Source organism: Pseudorca crassidens, chromosome 7, assembly GCF_039906515.1.
Source record: "Pseudorca crassidens isolate mPseCra1 chromosome 7, mPseCra1.hap1, whole genome shotgun sequence".
NCBI classification, from domain to species: domain Eukaryota; kingdom Metazoa; phylum Chordata; class Mammalia; order Artiodactyla; family Delphinidae; genus Pseudorca; species Pseudorca crassidens.
In genome coordinates, this window is record NC_090302.1 from 115,828,498 (window position 1) to 115,851,292 (window position 22,795).

General features: G+C 42.2%; 1 pseudogene; it reads left to right on the forward strand.

The window, feature by feature from the left end:
• Positions 1-3,138: 3,138 nt before the first annotated feature.
• Positions 3,139-4,304, forward strand: LOC137228432 (cytochrome b-like; annotated as a pseudogene).
• The last annotated feature ends 18,491 nt before the right edge of the window (positions 4,305-22,795 follow it).

Here is a 22,795-nt window from a genome sequence, read left to right on the forward strand (position 1 = left end):
ATATATGGCTCCATTTCAGGTTGAATTTCCAAATTTCGTGGATTCTGCAGGCTTGCCAGCTGGGAGCATGGCATGCACTGAAGTGAGCTGTTGTGGCCTGCAGTTCCCAGCCAGCCAGCAGGCGGCGCCAAACCCAGCTCTCTGATCCTTGAGGTGTCTGTGTTCCAGTGACGGACTCGGTTCCTTCGGGAACTGGGCTCCTCACCCAGCCGACAGAAGCTCAGCGTCCTCAGGGTCGGCCGTGGGTTCAGCTTCAGGTCAGTGCTGGGTGGAGTCCATGCAGGCAGGAGCCAGACGTCTTCAGGATACCACAGGAGTGAAAGGTGAGGGAAAGTGGGGAGAACCTTCCTGCGAGTGGCTGATGCCAACGGGGGTCCATTTTCAGAGGACCCAGCAGAGGAAGGGCTTGATGTGGAAAACTGTGGAATTTACTAAGTTACTGTTGTTCTTTGGCATGTGGCGTCCAGTGTTGTTGGCACTGTTGGTTGGGAGGACTGTCCTTTCGCTATTTTGTGTTCATGGCTCCTTTGTTGTAAAATAACTGGCCACATACGAATGGGTGTATTTCTGTGCTCTCTATTCCGTTCCCCTGGTTTATGTGCCTATTTTTGTGCCAGTATCACACTGTTTTGGTTACAGTCGCTCTGTAATATTGTTTGAAGTCAGGGAGCGAGATACGTCTGGCTGTGTTCTCATTTCTCAGGGCTGCTTTTCCTCTTTGGGGTTCTCTGTTGTTCCATACAAGTGGTAGGATTGTTTTGTTTCTGTGAAAAATGCCATTTGAATTTGGTAGAGATTGCAATTACTGTGTACACCACTTTGGCGGAATGAGTGTTTAAACAATATTAATACTTCCCATGCATGAGCATGGACTATTTTTGTATTTATTTGTGTCTTAATTTCTTTATCAGTGTTTTATAATTTTCAGCGTGCAGGTCTTTCACACCCGTGGTTAAATGTATTCCTAGGTATTTTGCTCTTTTTAATGCTATTGTTACACGGGATTGTTTTCTTAATTTCTCTTTCTGAAACTTTATAGTATCTAGAAAGTTAACTGATTTTTGTGTATTGCTTTGGTATAGTGCAAACTTAGTACATTCCTTTTTTACTCCTAATAGTTTTTTTTGGTGGTTTGAGGTTGAAAATTGGAATGCAAAAATCTCACTATTTCTACCGTATCCAAAGTTGTATGCAGCAGCAAAGACCTAGTGGCTCCTAATAAAATCTTCTCACAGTGCCTTTTAATGACATGTGGGCTCTTACAATGGCAATGAGTTTCATCATATTGGGGGAATTGGATCTGGCTAGGGCTTGGCCCTTATCATGAAGTTTGATGTCTTTTCTACTTTTCAGGCATGGTATTGACATGGTTGTTTGGAAAAGTTTTTTCTAGTAATTTCAGAGATACAGGAAACTTGCAGTAGCAGTACAATGTACACTTTATCTCTAAGCTCAGATTCGTCAGTCATCATTGATTTTCCACATCTGCCAATCTAAATGAAGACCTCCAGTGTGTTCGACCTCAAACAGAGACACTCTCCCAGTAGACCACCGCCAAATGAGGAATTATTATGGTTTTCACTTTATAATCGCATCCACAGGCCCTGTTCAACTTTCACCACTTGCCCCAACTATATGGAAATGTGGTTTTCTATTCTGATCCAGTTTTCTTTTTCTGGAACTGTTCTTGAGACTTTCCCTTATTTATAAAACCTTGATGGATTTCAAGTGCCTAAATGAATATGATCTGGGTGGTCTTTGCTGTATGGCTTCTTTCTCTTAGGATGTTTTCAGTGTTCATTCATGTTGTAGCATGTATCAGTACTTCATTCATGTTTGTCATTGTGACTAAATCCATACAACATAATGTTTACCATTTAAACCACTTTAAGTATATAGTTCTACGACATTAACCACATTTACATCCATGAAACACCAACTCTCTTCAACCCCTGGGAATCACATTCTACTTTCTTTCTTTGAATTTGACTTATTTGGATATCTCATACTAGTGGAATCGTAGCATGTTTGTGCCTTTTTGGTCTGGTTTGTTTCAGTTAACATAATGACTTTAAGGTTCATCCACATTGTAGCATGTGTCAGAACTACCCTAGTTTTAAAGGCTGAATCATATTCCATTGTGTATATACCACAATTTGTTTATGGAATCATCTATCCATGGACACTTGGATTCCTTCCATCTTTGACCAGTATGAATAGTACTGGTATGAATATGAGTGCACAAATATGTGTTTCAGTCCCTGCTTTCAAACCTTTTGAGTATACACCCTGAAGTGGAATTGACATCTCATATGTTAATTTCATGTTTAAGTTTTTGCTATAATGTTTTCCACAGTGGCTGCACCATTTCACTTTATTTTTTATATAGCAGAAAAATGGAAGTCTTTGAATCTACCCTATTTTGCATATCCATTCATCCACTGATGGACTTTTGAATGGTGTCTACCTTTTGGGCTATTGTGAATAATGTTGCTATGAATATTTGTGTACCAGTTCTTGTTTGAACACCTGTTTTCAGTTCATTGAGGTATATATCTAAGATTGGAGTTGTTGAAATAAATGGTAATTATATTTTCATCTTTTTGAGAAAATGCCATACTATTGTCCATATAGTCTGCACCATTTTCCATTTCCGCAAGCAAACCATAAGGGTTCCAATTCCTCAACATTGTTGCTAATATTTTTATTGGTTCCTGATTATAATCATTTAGTGAATGTGACTAAATATTGCATTGCGGTTTTAATTAGTACTTCTATAACAATATAAAGGAAGTATACCTAAGATAATTTTATTAGAACCTCAAACCTCAGGATACTGCTTTGTAGCCATAGTTGTTGAATAACCAAAAACTATTAACAGTCACCCTAAATAAATTTAAAAAACCATTAAGCCCAAAAATCATCCCTCAAAATTCATTGCAATAATACAACGAGTTCTACCATGGAAATAAATCCAAACCCACTACAAATCTGTGAAGGTTTTGAAGACAAACCTCATAAAACTAACAACAAAAATAGTACTTAAAATACAGTGTATGTCATCATTATTCTTACATGGAATGGAACCATGCCAATGTAATGAAAAATCATCGTTGTTTTTCAACTATAAGAACAGTAATGACCAACATTTGAAAATTCCACACAGTACTCAAAATCATTAACAGTGCATTTATTGATCTACCAGCCCCATCAAATATCTCATCACAATGAAATGCCCATTCTTTGCTTTGTATTTGTTTAATTTTGCAAATCATAACAGGTTTAATTCTAGAAATACACTACACATCAGGTACAATAACTGTCTTCTCATCCATAACTCGTATGTGACGAGATGTAAACAACCTGTGAATTATTTGATAGTTTCATGAAAACAGAGCTTCTATATTCTTTAATTTCTTATTTATTCGTGTAGCATGAGGCCTGCATTGTGGATCTTACACCTTCTTAGAAACATGAAACATCAGAATCATATTACTGTTTTATTAATAACCATAGCATTTATAGGTTACCTCTTACCATGAGGCTAAATGTCCTTTTAAGGAGAAACAGTCATTACAAATTTCCTTTTAGCAATTCCTTACACTGGCACTAATGTAGTCAGAGGAATCAAAGGAGAATCCTCAGTTGATAAAACCACCCTTACCTGATACTTCGCCTTCCACTTTATTCTCCCATTTTTTATTGCAGCTTTAGCCGTTGTTTACTTATTATTCCTTCATGAAATAGACTCTAATAATCCAACAGGGATCTCATCCAATATGGGCAAAATCTCATTTCATCCATACTACAAAATAAAGGATATCTTGTTTGCTTTATTCTTATTAATAATCTTACTAATACTAGTAGTAGTCTCATCTGACCTTCTAGGAGACCCAGTAAATTATACTCCAGCTAAGCCCTTCAATGTTCCCCCTCACATGAAACCAGAATGATAGTTTTAATTTGCATGTGCAATTCTGCGATCCATTCACAATGAATAGGAGGTGTATTAATCTTCTCAATCATGATTTTAGCTCTTGTTCCAATACTTCATACAGCAAAACAATGAAGTATAACATTCTGACCTCTTAGCTAATGTTTATTTGGATTCCTACTAGTGGGCCTATTAACATTTGCATGAATTGGAAGACAACCCATTGATCACCTATTTATTATCATCAGGCAACTAGCATCTATTCTATACTTTCTTCTAATTCTTGTCCTCATACCACTAATAAGCGTTAATTGAAAATAACCTCCTTAAATTAAGAGTCTTTGTAAGAAACAGCAACATTTCTCCCTAACACTCAAGGAGGAGACTCCAGCTCTCTCATCAGCACCCAAAGCTGAATTTCTGCTTAAACTATTCCTTGAACAGTTTGCTTAGGGGACATAAACACTATTGTTGAGTGCTATATGTAAGTATTAAAAATTGACATCATAAAGACTAACATTACTATGTACTTTGAGAATTATATGCCCTTCCACATATATAAGTATAATACATACGCTTTATCATATATAATACATAATATGTGTAATCGTGAATTATCTCACATGTATAAGCATGTAATCGGTGTATTGATGTTATATAAGACATTAAACATTTCAATGTACACTAGGTTCTAGCCTCTGTGAGTTTTTACAGGGGTAATTGAAGTGATTAATACTATATAGTACATCTGTGTATTAATCATACATAATACATTGTCAAATCATTTCCAGTCAACATGCTTATCATTGCTGATAACTAGGACTTAATGATGAAGCCACGAGAAACCATCAACTTGCCCTAAAATGTGCCTGTCTGCGTTTCTGGTCCATGAACCATACAGATTTCTGTAAATGAACTATATCTGGCATCTCGTTCTTACTTCAGGGTGATCTCACCTAAACCATCTCACCTTCAGGGCCATAGCACCTACTCTTTCCCCTTAAATAGGACGTCACAATGGACTCGTGACTAATCAGGCCATGCTCACACACAACTGGTTTCATGCATTTGGAATTTTTTAATTTTGGGGGATGCTGTGACTCGGCTATGGACATCAGTGGCCTTAACACAGTCAAGCAACTTGTAGCTGAAATTAAATTGAGTATCATTTACCAACATCATTCACCGTAACATGTCATTGAGTCAGTGGTCACAGAACATAGAGCAATTACACACATAAGTGCACATGCACATTTCAGGTAAATAGCTTGCTTAATCAAACCCTCTTACCTCCTGCTAAATCTCATACTTTGTATGCCATCAACAACCTGCCAGATTCCTAAAACAAGGCCAACATAATAACTATGTAAGATTCAGTTAACCTATCTAACAATCATATTGCCCTCACTTCTCCAACCCAAAGTTAGTTAACTACAAGCTAGCCTCCTAACTGTACCAATTACTTAGATATGTAAGGCTTATAAGGACAGACAACCCATAGTTCTGCCATTTACTCTGAACAAAATCAAAAATAAATGTCAGTGAGGTGCCACCTCACGCCAGTCAGAATGGTCATCATTAAAAGTCTACAAGTACTAAATGCAGGAGCAACAGGAACCCTCCTACCCTGTTACTGGGCATGTAAATTGGTGCAGCCACTATGGAGAACAGTATGGAGGTTCCTCAAACACCTGAAAATAGAACTACCATATGATCCAGCAATCCCATTTCTGGGCGTATATCTGGAAAAGGCAAAAACCTAATTCAAAAAGATACATGCACCCCAGTGTTCATAGCAGCACTATTTACAATAGCCAAGATGTGGAAGCAACCTAAATGTCCACTGACAGATGAATGGATAAAGAAGATGTGATATACACACACACACACAGACACACAGACACATACACACGCACCCACACCCTGGAATATTACTCAGCCATAAAACAGAAATAATACCATTTGTAGCAACATGGATGGAACTAGAGGTTATCATACTAAATGAAGTAAGTCAGATAGAATGACAAATGTAATATGATTTCACTCATATGTGGAATGTAAAAAATTTGATACAAATGAACTTATTTACAAAACGGAAACAGACTCACAGACATAGAAAACAAATTTACGGTTTTCAAAGGGAAAAGGTAGAGAGGGATAAATTAGGAGTTTGGGATTAAGATACATACTACTATGTATGAAATAAACAACAAGGACCTACTGTATAATACAGGGAACTCTATTCAGTATCTTGTAATAATATATAATGGAAAAGAATAGATCTATAAATATGAGAAAAATAGATGAAAAATATAATAAAAAAGATAATATTCTTCCAACACTAATAGTCATCATAGCACTACTCAACATATATTTATACATGCGGCTAAAATCCTTCACATCAGTAACTATATTTTCATTGATAAACAACAGAGATATAAAATGAGAATTCGAACATACAAAGTAAATAAACTTCCTATCATTACTAATCCTAATAGCCACATTATTACTACCCTTAACACCCATTCAATCAGTGCTGGACTAGGAATTTAGGTTAATATAGACCAAGAGATTTAGAAGGTGTAAGGAAGTATAATTTACTTAATTCCTTAAATTAAGGATTACAGAACTCTACATCAATTGAATGCAGATCAGCTTAATTAAATCCTTACTGTATTGATGTGCTTCCATCCCACACACTTTTTGTTGACAGGTAAATCCTCTAGTCAGCTGGCATCAGTCTGTGTCTCCCGCCATCCAGAAAGAAAAGGTGGGAGAAACATTGGCAAAATTGAAAGTGATTTTTTTTTTGGATTTGCAATTCCCCATAGGGCTTGGCAAAAAGAGGGCATAACCCGTCTTTAGACGTACATTCCAGGGCTTGCTCAGCCATTTTACGTATGTTGACACACTGTTGATTATTTCCAACAAATCACAGAGATCAGCACTTCATATTTACTATTTGGTGTTTGAGCTGGAATAGTAGGCACCGCTTTGCATCCATTCCTCCATGCTGTAGTAGGCGAACCTGAAGCAGTACCTGAAGACGAACGCATTGACAGTGTCGTCATAACATCCCATGCATTTGTAATCATTTTTTTAGTTATGCCCATTATAATTGGAGGACTTGGAAACTGACTTGTCCCGCTAATAATTGGAGTACCCAGTGTAGCATTTCCTTGACTACATAATAGAAGCTTTTGACTACTTCTTCCAACATTCTTACTCCTACTCCTGTCATCAATAGAAGCCGACGCCAGCAGTCCGTGAACCGTACAGTGACCTCTACTATCCTCAGGCTATACGCTTAACGCAATACGCACAAAGTTCAGTTCATGATTATATTTGTACGAGTAAATATGACTTTCTCCCCGCAGCACTCTTTTGGCTTTTCACGGGTGCCCCCTAGTTATTTCCGACTACCCTGATGTATACACAAAGTGAAATATCATTGTATTTATAGGCTCATTCATGTAACTAACAGCAGTAACGCTAACACTTTTCTTGATTTGAGAAGCATTTGCATCCAAAGAAGGAATCTCAGTAGTGTAGGTAACTGTGACTAATCTAGAATAATTACATGGATGCACTCAACCATATCCTATGTTTGAGAGGTGTATTATGGAAATTTAAAATAAGAAAGGAAGGAATCAAAACCTCTTCAACTGGTTGAAAGCCAACACCATAACCATTATGTCTTTTTCAATATGTGAGATGTTAGTAAAAAAGTACATAACTTTATCAAAGTTAAATCAGAGGTGAAAATCCTGTATATCTCTATGGCATATCCATTTCAACGAGGCTTCACAATGCAATATCACGTATTATGAAAGAACTTTTACATTTTCATGATCACCCATTCATCATCCTTTTTTTTTTTTTTTGTGGTACGCGGGCGTCTCACTGTTGTGGCCTCTCCCGTTGCAGAGCACAGGCTCCGGACGCGCAGGCTCAGCGGCCATGGCTCACGAGCCTAGCCACTCCGCGGCATGTGGGATCTTCCCGGACCAGGGCACGAACCCGTGTCCCCTGCATCGGCAGGCGGACTCTCAACCACTGCACCACCAGGGAAGCCCCATCATCCTTTTTTGATAAATTTTCTAGTTCTCTATATTATTTCTCTCATATTGACAACTAAACTGACTCATAAATATACAATATATGCATAAGTAGAAACAATTTAAATCATTCCACCAGCCATCATTCTAATCTTAATTACCCTAACATCATTATGAATTTTTCACATAATAAATGAAATTAATAACCCTTCCCTAACCGTAGAAGCTATAGGCCATCAATGATACTGAAGCTAGAAATACACAGATTATGAAAACTTAAGTTTGGACTTCTATATACTACCCACACCAGGTCTAAAAACCAGAATCGTGACTACTAGAAGTAGACAACTGAGTAGGTCTACTTGCAGGGATAACAATTCATACATAATCTCATCTGAACATGTTTTACACTCATGAGCTGTTTTTTCTTTAGACCTAAAAGCAAATGCTTTCCAGGGACGCTTAAATTAAAGAACCCTGATATTGACAATCAGGCCTCTATTGTGAGCAATGCTCAGAAATTTGTGGGTTAAAGCATAGTTTTATGCCTATCATCGTTGCGTCCACCCCACTAAAATATTTTGAGAAGTAATCTGTGTTCATACTATAGATTCATGAAGACGCTAAATAGCATTACCCTTTTAAGTTTAAACCTCCTGTTAATGATATGCCACAACTACGTACACCAGCATAATTTATTATTATATCAATATTTTTAGTTCTAGTATATTTTAAGTAAAAATGTGAATATGTATTTATATATGAAGCCAAGAAGTAAAATGAATTAAAATACCAAAATACTCCACCCCTTGGGAAACCAAGTGAATGAAAAATCTATTTGCTTTGACTAATGTTATTTTAATTATTAGGTTTCCAAGTATTTTATTCACCACACCCAAGTGAGTGATTAACAAATGTATAATTTCTCTTCAACAGTGAGTAGTTTAACTCCTGTCAAAACAAATAATGGCCATCAAGAACTATAAAGAACAAACTTGAAAATTAATGCTTACATGACTTATTCATCAGCTGGACAAACTTACTTGCTGTCTTACCACATCCATTTACAGTTCTGATGCTGCTTTCAATACATTTGGAAATAGCCATCTCTTTGTGAGCAGGAGCTGTAATAAGCAGCTACTGTCATAAAACAAAATCATCTCTATCCAACTTTCTACCACAAGGAACATTAAACCTTCTTATGCCTGTGCTAATAATTATTGAAACTATTAGGTTACTTATCCAACCGATAGTTCTAGCCATACGGCTACTTGCGAATATCACAGCTGGCCATGTATTTATTAACTTAATTGGAGGGGCAGTCCTGGCCCTAATAAGTAGTAGCCTTCATGAAATTTGTTATTCTAGTTCTACTCACTTTACTTGAATTTGCAGTGTTATTTGCAGCATTATTTGAGATTACGTATTCACATTGTTAGTAAGCCTCTACTTCCGTAATGACCCACCAGACCCATGCATATTATATAGTAAATCCCAGCCCCCGACCTCTTACAGGAGCCTCTTCACATAACAGTTAGTCTCACATGTGATTCCATTTAAACTCAGTGTTTTTTATTATACTTGTGCTTATGATGAGACATCATCTGAGAAGGCACTTTATTTATTACTTTGGAAGCTCTCTTTTTTTATCTACTTCTTAAAAGCTGTAATCACTCAGGTCTTGCCCCTACACTTGTACTAGGCAGTTGCTGACTACCGATGGGCATTTGTTCCGTAATGCAGTAGAAGTAAGTACCACTTCCCAACATGTCTGTCTTACTGTCCTCTGGAGTGTGTGTTCCTTGAGCTCACCACAGCCTGATAGATGGAAATTTTAAGAATATACTTCAAACAGTTTTTATTGCAGTCTGTTTAGGAGTTTACTTTACAGTCCTGCAAGCCTCAGAACATTACAAAGCACCTTTTCCAGTCTCAGATGGAGTATACAGATCAACATTCTTCATAGCTACAGGCTTCCATGGCCTGTGCATGATCATTGGCTCTCGTTTCCTAATTATCTGCTTTTTACACAAACTAAAATTTCACGGTATCTCTGATCATCGTTTCGGCTTTGAAGCTGCTGCGTGATATTGACGCTTGTTAGATGTATTATGGCTGTTCCTGTACATCTCCACTTATTGATGAGGGTCTTATTCTTTTAGTAGTAATTACTAAAATTGACTTCCAGTCAACTAGTTTTGGTAGAATCAGAAAAAGAATTATCAACTTTATATTATTAGCATTATTTATGAATATATTACTAGTTTCGTTACTTGTGTTTATTACATTCTGACTTCCTGAAGTAAACACGCAGAAAAATCAAGTCTGTATGAATGTATGGCCCTATAGGATCACCACGCCTATCTTACGACATAAAATTTTTTAAAGTGGCCATTATTTTTCTCCTCTTTGATGTTGAAATTGCCCTCCTTTTGCCTCTGCCTGTAGCATCCCAAAGAAAAAAATCTAATAACCACACTAATTATAGCTCTAATCCTAATTTCACTGTTAGCAATAAGTTTAGCCTACAAGTGAAGACAAAAGAGGTTAGAGGGTTCCAAATACGATAATTAGTTTAAATTAAAACATACAACTTTGAGTCATTACATTTGATTAAATTTATAGTTACTCAATTCCTTTAGTATACATAAATATTATTCTGTCATTTCAGTTTCCCTCTTAGGGCTATTAATGTACTGATTCTAGTTAACACCCTTCCTACTATGCCTAGAGGGAATAATATTATCCTCATTCATTATAGCAGCTCTAATAATTCTTAACACTTATTTGACTCAAGCTAGCTTAATACCCATCATCTTAGTAGTATTTGTAGTTTGTGAGACAGCGGTAGTTTTATCCCTTTCAGTAATAGTATCAAACACCTATGGCATAGGGGCAGGACAGGAATAAAGATGCAGACGTAGAGCATGGAGTTGAGGACATGGGGAGGGGGAAGGGTGAGCTGGGAAGAAGTGAGAGAGTAGCATGGACATGTATACACTACCAAATGTAAAATAGATAGCTAGTGGGAAGCAGCCGCATAGCACAGGGAGATCAGCTCAGTGCTTTGTGACCTCCTAGAGGGGTGGGATAGGGAGGGTGGGAGGGAGACGCAAGAGGGAAGAGATATAGGGATATATGTATACGTATAGCTGATTCACTTTGTTATACAGCGGAAACTAACACACCATTGTAAAGCAATTATACTCCAATAAAGATTTTAGAAAAAACCAAACACCTATTGCATCAATTATGTATACAATCTCAACCTTTCTCAATTTTAAAAATTATTATTCAAGCTATTATATTAATACCACTGGCATAATTGTCCAGAAATAATACAATTTTAATTAATACAACTTACAATTTGCTAGTTAGTTTTATTATCCTATTTCTTTTTAACCAATTTAATGACAATAGCGTTAACTTTTGATTAACGCTTATTGACTGTCAGCGTCTTTACTACCTCTAAAAATGTGACTCATTACTAATACTCCTTATCGGCTCATTCCATCTATCTAAAGACTTACTACTTTTTACCTTTTTTTTTTTTTTGCGGTACGCGGGCCTCTCACTGCTGTGGCCTCTCCCATTGTGGAGCACAGGCTCCGGACGCGCAGGCTCAGCGGCCATGGCTCACGGGCCCAGCCGCTCCGCGGCATGTGGGATCTTCCCAGACCGGGGCACGAACCCGTGTCCCCTGCATCGGCAGGCGGACTCTCAACCACTGCGTCACCAGGGAAGCCCCACTTCAAGATATCTCTTAATGACATATTGGTTATTTTAAATTAATGTTACTGAAGAAAAGACCCATGCAAGACAGACACTTTCCACCTCCTGTTTGTCTCCTTGAAAGCAGGGAATAAATCTCTTCTGCAATAGGTGCACACCTGGGGCTGAGGTCTGAGGGCTCAAGGCTGCAGGCGTGCTGGCTCCTGCAATTCAATTCATTCTGGGAACCTTGTGTCATGACTACTGAGGTGCCAGTTAGCTTTGAGAAAACCAAAGCCAGCTCCTCTCTCTGCCTGTTTCTTAGAAAAGGGCTGAGTCTGAACCACTCTAGATTCTCTGGATTTCTTGGCATATGGACTGACCCGCACCCTCGCATCCTGCTTAGCCCTCATCCAGAAAATAAACAACGCACACCCCCCCTTCCCAATACCCAACAAACAAGCAGATATCCAGCTGCTCTCCTTCTACCTCAGCCTCTCCAGAGGGTCACTCTCTTATAAATATCTTAAGCTCAATGACATACTGCTGTCTCCCTTTCTCTGGCCATCCCCGCATCCACCGACCCCCATGGAAGATGTCCATCCTCTGCTGAAAGGGGAATGACGTTGTTGTCAAGGGCAGAGTGTGGAGAGTGAGAGAATTCTGTACAAACAGACCCTGTGCAACATAATTCTCATCCTCCTTAGCCGCCCCACATAGTGTATTTCCTTTTCCGCAATCACCTCTCTTTGTTCAACCCAACAGAAAAGCATTTAGGTTTTGCCACTTCTCTGGGTCTTCCTTCATTTCCTTAGGAGGGCGCCCTGGGTCACGTAAAGCTCATGGGAAATAAATGTGGATGCTTTTCTCCTGTGAATCTGTCTCGTGTCCATTTAATTCTCAGGACCAGCTGTCAACCCTAAGAGGATGAAAGTATGGTTTTGTCTTGGCGACATCTTTCTTGCCGACATCATTGAATTCTACCTCCTTCTTTGGCTTGATTCCTCAGTATGCTGACATATTCTCAGCTACAATCCAGAAACTGAAAACGAAACACATTCTCACCCTCGAACTCCTTGGTATCAATGGACCCAAATGAATCAAATGCTTATATCTACACAGAAGCCTGCACCCAGACACTTAGGGCAGCTTTATCCATAACTTGCAGAACTTGGAAGCAACCAAGATGTCCTTTGGCAGGTGAATGGACACACAGACTGGACTCCAACCATGCAACTGTGTATTCTTCAGTGCTGAAAAGAAATGAACGATATGGAGCCATGGGGAGACGGGAGGGGCACCTTAAGTGCATATCACTCACTGAAAGAAGGCAATCTGGGAAGGTGGCATAGCTTAGGGTACCAACGACATATGACATTCCAGAAAAGGCAAACCAAGAAAGGGTGAAAAGATCAGTGCATAGCCAGGGGTTTGTGGCAGGGTTGAGTGGTGGTGGGTGATAAATAGGTCAAGCACAGAGGATTTTTAAGGCAGTGAATCTATACAGTGTGGTACATTCATGGTGAGATAACATTTGTCAAACCGCGTCGAATGTGCAACACTAGGAGTGATACCTAATATAAACGCTGGACTCGGGTGTCCATGTGGATTCATCCGTAGTAACCAACACACAGAATGTTGATAGGATAGTTGGGGAGGCGGAGGCTTTGAGCACCTGTGTGTGGGGCTGGGGGTGGGAGGGTGGGATGACGGAATAGCAGCAGCAGAGCGGGGGCCACATGACACTTCTCTGCACTCTGCCCAATTTTGCTGTGAACGCAAAACTTCTTTAAAAAAGAAAGCCTATTTAAACAAACAAACATTCCAGTAGTATCCCATGGCTGCTCTCTTCAAGTCCTGTTTGTCTGGGCCACTTGAGAGTCAAACTTCAGCAGACATTGTCCTTTCAACCCGCACCCTTTTATTTATTTATTTATTTTAAAAATGTATTTATTTATTTATTTTGGCTGCATTGAGTCTTCGTTCCTGAGTGAGGGCTTTCTCTAGTTGCAGCGAGCGGGGGCTATTCTTTGTTGTGGTGTGCAGGCTTCTCATTGTGGTAGCTTCTCTTGTGGAGCACGGGCTCTAGGCGCGGGATTCAGTAGTTGTGGCTCACGGGCTCAGTAGTTGTGGGTCGCGGGATCTAGAGCGCAGGCTCAGTGCATGGGCTGAGCGGTGCATGGGCTTAGTTGCAACGTGGCATGTGGGATCTTCCCGGACCAGGGCTCGAACCCATGTCCCCTGCCTTGGCAGGTGGATTCTTAACCACTGCGCCACCAGGGAACCCAACCTGCACGCTTTTAAAGTTTCATCTAACATCTGCTTTTTATCTCACTACTCTCTTTTCTTTTTTGTAAGATAGTATTTTTTCTTCTTTTTTATCTTTAAAATTAATTAATTAATTATTTTTTTGGCTGTACTGTGTGGCTTGTGGGATCTTAGTTCCTCAACCAGGGATTGAACCTGGGCCCTCGCAGTGAAAGTACCGAGTCCTAACCACTGGACTGCCAGGGAATTCCCTTTTTCTCTCTCTTTTTTTAAATTGATGTATAATTGACAGGTAATATTATATTAGTTTTCTGGTATACAACATAGTGATTCTATATTTTTATACATTACAAAATGATCACCATGGTAAATCTAGTCACCGTTTGTCACCGTACAATGTTATTACAGTATTATGGACTCTATTCCCTATTCTGTACATTACATCCCCATGACATTTGTTCTGTAACTGGAATTCGGTACCTCTCAATCTTTCTCACCTTTTGCACTCATGCCCCCACCCCTCTCCCCTCTGGCAACCACCAGCATGTTCTTGGGATCTATGAGTCCATTTCTGTTATGTTGTGCTTGTTTACTTGTTTTGTTTTGTAGTTCCTACATATAAATGATGTCATAAGGTATTTCTCTTTCTCTGTCCGCCATATCTCAGCACGATAGGTCCATTCATGTTGTTGCAAGGTATCATTTTTTTATGGCTGAGTCATATTCCATTGTGTGTGTATATGTGTATGTATATATGTGAAAACTTCTTTATCCATTCGTCAATCAATGGACACGCTGGTGGCTTGCATGTCTTGGCTCTTGTCAATAAAGCTGCCATGAACATAGGGGTGTGTATATCTTTTTGAATTCGTGTTTTTGTTTCCTTCAGAAAGATACCCCCAAGTGTAATTCCTGCATCATATGGTAGTTCTATTTTTAATTTCTTGAGGAACCTCCGTACTGTTTTCCATAGTGGCTGCACCAATGAACATTCCCAAGAGAATGCGTGAGGGTTCTCCACATCCTTGCCAAGACTTGTTAGTTGTTGTCTTTTGGATGATAGCCAAGTGTTTAGGTGTGAGGTAATAATCTCATTGTTCTTTTGATGTGCGTTTCCCTGATGATAAGTGATATTGATCATAGTTTCATGTGTCTCTTGGCCATCGGTACGTACTCTTTGGAAAAATGTTCGGTCCCAATTTTTAATTGGGATTTTGGAGGTTCAATTGTGTGAGTTCTTCATCTATTTTGGATATGAACCCCTTTTCAGACATATTGTTTGCAAATATTTTCTCATATTCGGTAGGCTGCCTTTTCATTTTGTGGATGGTTTCCTTTGCCATTGCAAAGATTTAAAGTTGGATGGAGTCCCATTGGTTTATTCTGCTTTTGGTCCCCTTGCTTGGGGAGATGGATCCAGAAAATATTGCTAAGACTGATGTCAAAGAGCATACTGCTTATGTTTTCTTCAAGGGGCTTTATGGCTTCAGGTCTTACATTGAAGTACTTGATTCATTTTGAGGTTGCTTTTGTAGGTGGTATAAGAAGGGATTCCAGTTTGATTCTTGAGCACGTAGCTGTCCAGTTTTCCCACCACCATTCATTGAAGAGGCTATCTTTTCCCCATTGTGTAGTCTCATCTCCTTTGTCATAGATTAATTGACCATATATGCATGTGTTTATTTTGGGGCTCTCAATTCTGTTCCATTGATCTATGTGTATTTCTTTTGTTCCAATATCATACTGTCTTGATGATTCTAGATTTGTAGTATAGTTTGAAACAGGGAGAGTGATATGTCCAAGTTTGTGCTTCTTTCTTAAGATCGTGTTGACTATTCAGGTTCTTTTGTGTTGCCTTACACGTATTAGAATTCTTTGTTCCAGTTCTCCATAAAATTCCATTGGTATTTTTTTTTTTAACATCTTTATTGGGGTATAATTGCTTTACAATGGTGTGTTAGTTTCTGCTTTATAACAAAGTGAATCAGTCATACGTAAACATATGTTCCCATATGTCCTCCCTCTTGCGGCTCCCTCCCTCCCACCCTCCCCATCCCACCCCTCCAGGCCGTCACAAAGCACCGAGCCAATATCCCCGTGCCATGCGGCTGCTTCCCACTAGCTATCTACCTTACTACGTTTGTTAGTGTGTATATGCCCATGACTCTCTCTTGCCCTGTCACAGCTCACCCTTCCCCCTCCCCATAACCTCAAGTCCGTTCTCTAGGAGGTCTGCGTCTTTATTCCTGCTTTACCCCTAGGTTCTTCATGACATTTTTTTTTCTTAAATTCCATATATATGTGTTAGCATACGGTATTTGTCTTTTTCTTTCTGACTTACTTCACTCTGTATGACAGACTCTAGGTCTATCCACCTCATTACAAATAGCTCAATTTCGTTTCTTTTTATGACTGAGTAATATTCCATTGTATATATGTGCCACATCTTCTTTATCCATTCATCCGATGATGGGCACTTAGGTTGTTTCCATCTCCGGGCTATTGTAAATAGAGCTGCAATGAACATTTTGGTACATGACTCTTTTTGAATTTTGGTTTTCTCAGGGTATATGCCCAGTAGTGGGATTGCTGGGTCATATGGTAGTTCTATTTGTAGTTTTTTAAGGAACCTCCATACTGTTCTCCATAGTGGCTGAACCAATTCACATTCCCACCAGTAGTGCAAGAGGGTTCCCTTTTCTCCACACCCTCTCCAGCATTTATTGTTTCTAGATTTTTTGATGATGGCCATTCTGACTGGTGTGAGATGATATCTCATTGTAGTTTTGATTTGCATTTCTCTAATGATTAATGATGTTGAGCATTCTTTCATGTGTTTGTTGGCAGTCTGTATATCTTCTTTGGAGAAATGTCTGTTTAGGTCTTCTGCCCATTTTTGGATTGGGTTGTTTGTTTTCTTGTTATTGAGTTGCATGAGCTGCTTGTAAATTTTGGAGATTAATCCTTTGTCGGTTGCTTCATTCCATTGGTATTTTGATAGGAATGGCATCAAATCTCTAGGTTGCTCTGGGGTGTGGAATCATTTTAACAATATGAATTCTTCCAATCCATGAACACGTTATACCTATTTGTTTGTGTCTTCTCCAATTTCTTTCATCAGTGTCTTCCAGCTTTCTGAGTATAGGTCTTTTACCTCCTGGGTTAGATGTATTCCTAGGGATTTCATTTTGGTTAATGTCGTTGTCAGTGGGGTTGTTTTCTTAATTTCTCATTCTGATCGTTTGTTGCTGGTGTATAGAGATGTAACCGATTTCTATAGATTAATTTTGTATCCTGAAACTTAACTGAATTTTCCAATGAATTCTATTTGTTTGGGGGGGTCATCTTAAGGATTTTCTATATAAACCATCATGTCAGGACTTCCCTGGTGGCACAGTGGTTAACACTCTGTGCTCCCAATGCAGGGGGCCTGGGTTCGATCCCTGGTCAGGGAACTACATCCCACATGCATGGCACAACTAAGAGTTCACATGCCAAAACTAAGGAGCCTGCGTGCCACAACTAAGGAGCTCACCTGCCACAACTAAGACCCAGCGCAACCAGCATAAATAAATAAATAAATGAAATATAAAACATCATGTCATCTACAAACAGTGACAGTTTTACTTTTTCCTCTGCCATTGGATTCCTTCTATTTCTTTTTCTCATCTAATTACTATGTCTAGGACTTCCTAGATCATGTTGAATGAAACTGGTGAGAGTGGTCAGGGTTAGAGTTAGGTTTAAGCACAATTCGCCCTCTTTGCCTTCCTCCGTCTCCATCTCTCTGAGGCCTCCAGGAAGGACAGGACTAGTCCAGGGTCACACATGACTCAGGGAGTTGAACTGGACCACTGTTTCTCTGCCCATCAGTCCTGGGCATAGTTTTGTGTACTATCTGTGTACCTTCCTTGACCAGGTGTACATTTAGAGCTTTCCCTATTTTTAATGGGGTTGTGTTAGAGTTCTTTGTATATTTTGAGACAAATCCTTTATTAGATATGTATGTGCAAATATTATTTTCCTAGTTGTGTTGTGTCTTTTAATTTTCGGAATGAGGTTTTTCACACAGTAGAAATCTTTAATTTTATAAAGTCCACAGAATCCCTTCTTTTTCTTTCTGGATTGCTTTTTTGTGTTGTGTGTTAAAACCACAAAGCTTGTGATCTACATGACCAAACCCAAGCTCATGTCAATTTTCTTTTATGTTTTCTTCTATATTCTTGATTAGTTTTGCGTTTAAAATTTGTCTGTGAATAATTTTGAGTGAATTTGGTGTAAGTTGTAAAGCTTGTGTCTACATTCATTCCATTCCATACGGTTTCCAATTCATTGTTCCTTAACTACTTTGGAGAAGTTATGGGATATTGTCTTCATTTCAGTTTGAATTTCCACAATTTAATGGGTTCAGGAGTTCTGCCAGCAGGTGACGCTGTCTCCAGTGACCCGTGAGGGAGGCACGGCCTGCACTTCCCGCACGGACCACAGGGTGGCGCTGGGCCCGCCGCTCTGACCCACAGCGCATGCGCATTCCCCGCGGACTCGGCTCGGCGCAGCTGAGAGGAGTTGTGGCTCCTCAGGCGCCGCCGTGGCTGCGGCCTGGACGCTGGGCTCGGCTTCTCTGCTGACAGGAGCTCGGTCTCCTCAGGACTCGCTGGGGTTTCGGCTTCAGGACAAAGTGGGGCTGCGTCCACGCCGATGGGAGCTGGGTTTCCTGAGGTCGCAGGCGACGCCGGGATGAAAAGGTGAGGGAAATTGAGAAGCGGGGAGAAGCTTCCTGGGGGCGACTGGTGGCTGAGGGGGGTCCGTCTTCATGAGACCCAGGAAGGGCTTGGTGTGCAAAGCTGGGTTTTTGGTCAGGCTGGTGTGCGGTGGAGCCGCGTGGGTTATGGGGTGTGCAGTCTTCCCAGCACCGTTTACCGTGGGGCTGCCCTTCCCCTCGGTGTGTCCTTGGCCCCCTTGTCGTAAATTAACGGACCCCGCCCGTGTGGGTTGGATTCTGGGCTCTGCGTCCCGTCCCTCTGGTCTGTGCGCCTGTTTTGAGGCAGTTCCGCACTGTTTTGGTGACGGTAGCTTCGCCGTGTAGTGTGAAGTCAGTGGGGGAGGTGCCTCCAGCCTGTTCTCCTTTCTCAGGGTCGCCTTGGCCCTTTGGGGTCCTTTGTGGCTCCACACAGACATTAGGAGGATTTGCTCCGTTTCTATGACAAACACCGTTGGAATTTCAGGAGGGCCTGCACGCACTGTGTGCACCGTTTTGGGTAGAACGGACATTTTAGCAACAGTACTTCTTGCATTCCATGAGCACGGGGTATCTTTCCACTGATTTGTGTCTTCTTCAGTTTCTTCATCAACGTCTTAGAGTTTTCAGGTCTTTCACATACTCGGTTAAATTTATTCCTTGGTATTTGGTTCTTTTTGATGCCGTTGTAAATAGGGTTTTTCTCTCTTTCTGATGGTTCATTATTAGTGTTCAGAAATGCAGTTGAGTTGTGTGTACTGATTTTGCGTCTTTACTGAATTCATTTATTATTTCTGATAGTTTTTTGGTGGAATGATGTGGAAAACTGGAATTCGAAAATCCCGCTGTTTCTACCACATCCAAGTCCTCCACAACAGGGAAGAAAGGAAGTCCTTTGTATTGGGAAGTCCTAATAAGTCTTTCCACAGTGCCTCTAAATGACATGTAGACTTGGGGTGAACTGGATCTGGGTAAGGCTTGGCCTCTGTATGGAAGTTTGATGTTTCCTCTGCCTTTCTGGCATGGTTCTGACATGGTGTTTTGAAAAGTAATTTACTTTCTGGTAATTTCAAACGTACAGACAACTTTACATACATAAAAGCAAGTCTTGTATCTTGATTAAATATATTCCTAAATATTAATGTTGACATTATTTAAAATGGAATTGTTTTCATAAGTTCTTTTTCAGATTATTTATTGCTAGTATATATGTATAAGATAGATTTTTGTGAATTGATATTTTTTTCCTATAAGTTTGCTGAATTACTGACTAGTCAAATAATTTTTTGTTGTTATAGGAAGTTTTATATATAAGATGGTGTGATCTGTGTTCTGTGAATAGACACAGTTTTAATTTTTCCATTCACATACGGATGCCTTTTATTTCTTCCCTCAAAACTCTGGGTAGAACTTCCAGTACACTATTATCAGCGGTGGAGGCCAGCTTCCTGTCCTTGTTCCTGATTTCAGGAGTGAATCTTTCAGTTTTTAACATTGAGCATGGTGTTTGCTGTGGCTTTGTATACTACTCTTTTTCATATTGAACAAACTTCCTTTTATTCCTACTTTCTTGAGTGCTTGTATCATGAAATAGCACTGGATTTTGATTATAGCTTTTCCTGCAGTAATTGATAGGATCATGTGCTTTGACTTCACTTCTTTATAGTTCTTCAGTGCATTGCTTAGGTTTAATGTGTTGAACAACCTGATGTTTCCGTTGTAGAGATACTTGCTTATGGCCTCATCCATTTAATGTTCTGTTGGCTCCATGTTGTTCTAATTTTGTGGAGGATTCTTGCGTTCGTATTTATAAGGTATACTGGTGTACTTTTCTTTCTCGTGACGTATTTGTGTGCCTTGATTACATGTGGCTTGGTGTTGGTGCTTTGAAGGGTCAGCACTAGGGCTGGGACTGGGTTATGGTTGCCCCTAAGTGACCCTGCCCGTCGCAGCCCAGGCCGCCCACCTCTGACCGCCGTGTCCCCCTACCAGCTCCAGCCCGGCCCTCTGGACACTCCCCCCTCCCCAGAGGGCAGGGCTGACCGCCCCTCAGCCTCCCTCTCACCGCTGCCCATCCGTCCGTCCTCCCTGAGTCAGGACACCGCTTCCTCCGTGAGGCTCCTAGATTCTGGCCTGGGGGACCCACACGCCCCCACGAGCTGTGTCGACCACGAGGATTGTCACCTCAAGAGGCCCCGGAAGACAGAGTCCCTGGGACCTCAGAATGGGACTTGGTGTGCAGATGGGCCACCGCAGAGCTGCCCGGGGTGAGACGAGACGAGGTCACTGACCTGTGTGCGGGCGTCCTCATGGGGGCATTTGGACCCAGACACACGGGGGAGCAGGTGATGTCATGCCAGAGACGGAGACGGGGCTGGGAGTGGCCTGGGAGCGACCGACCCCAGAACCCGCGGAGGAGCGGGCCCCCGGCACCTTGACCTCGGGCTTCAGGCCTGAGAGGAGGCGTCCCCTGTCCCAACCCCGCCCGCCGTCTGGTGTTCTGTGCCAGGGCCACAGGAATCCCACACGCGGCCTGCAGGGTGCGGCGCTGTGCTTGCTGACACCCAGGACTGACACCGGCCGCCCCCGCTCTGGGCATGACCCCCACTCCTCCTCGGGGAGGGACCCAGGGCCCAGGACCCCCGTCCCACACTTCCCCATCACAGCAATCTCCCCCCCTCCCCCAGCCACCCCTGGGGCATCTCAGGCCCCAGAAAGGAGCCGCAGCGGCGTGGTGATCTTGGCGAGTGGCCACAGGCCACCGCACCCACCCCGAGACCTGAGTGTGGCCATCTGAGAAGGGACCCACCAGCCCCCCAACCCAGGCGCCCCGTTTCACAGGGCAGGTCCTCTTGCCGAGTCCCTGGAGGGACCTGTTGAGTAGGGGTGACTGAGGCCTGTGAACATGTGGGCCAGAGAGGTCCTCCCCAGGAGCCCAGGCACAGTGAGCCCAGGGCGTGTGCATCCCTCCCCTCCTGTACCCCATGGAGTGAGAGTAAAGCCCCAGTGACCCCCAAGAAGAGACAAGACACCCAGAGGACTAGACCATCCACAGACCGGGGACTGAGTGTCCACCTCATTTCCCCGGAGAGAACAGTGTCTTCACCGGGACTGCACACGGGCCCACGTGCCCACAGACACCCAGCTTCAGTGAGCCAGCCACACAGAAAACCCCCTTCCAGGGTCCCCTGTGTTAACAGACCCAGCCTTCAGGGGAAGGGGGCCGGCCTGAGCGAGGATGCATGTGCTCCAGTGCTGGACACGCACTGCCCATCCCCCTGGCCCCCTCCTGTACCCTATGGCCTCACCCCCTCAGGAACCCTCCTCTCCAGGCTCCGAGCACCCACATTTCCCACCTCCAGCCCGTCACTCTCCACTTCAATGTGCCCGTTTCCCCGCCAGGTGAAGAGGACGGCAAACATCCCGCACTGGTGTTTTCAGCAGTGTACACGGGGCTTCCTTTCTCTTCCCGGCTGGGGTCTGGCCGGACACCAGGAGCTTCCAGCGGTGCGGGGCTAGGCATCTGCCCTGCAGGGAGCAGCCCTGATCCCGCGCCTACAGCGCCGCCTGCTGGACACCGGGTGGTTTCCAGCCCTGTGGGGCTTGGGCGTCACCCTGCAGGGAGCAGCCCTGATGCCTGCCCTACAGCGCTGCCTGCTGGTCTCTCTGTCCTCCCATCCGGCACAGTCTTCACCTTCCCTGCTGCCTCCGGTGGTCCCTCTCCACACTGTCCGGCGATCAGCCCCTCGTCCCCACCGCCATCGCCCCCAGCTCCACACTCCTCGTCCAGCCTCAGGGATGACCCAGGACCCTTCCTGGGCTCCCTGCCTGCCCACTCTTGGTCGGTGTCCTCAGTCCACCTGTGCAGACAGGTGAGAATCCCCTCCAGAGGCTCCCAAACGCTTCACCCCTACATCCTCCCCGGGGTCGGCCCATGTCCTGTCCGGATGTTCCACCCTCAGCAAGCCCCCAAGTACATGGCAAGGGCAGGCATCAGGCCTGCTGCGTGCACTGCTGTGCATCCTGCTGTATACACAGGCATGACCCTGCCCCAGGGTGCAGGAAAGACGTGGGGAGAGGGGCTGC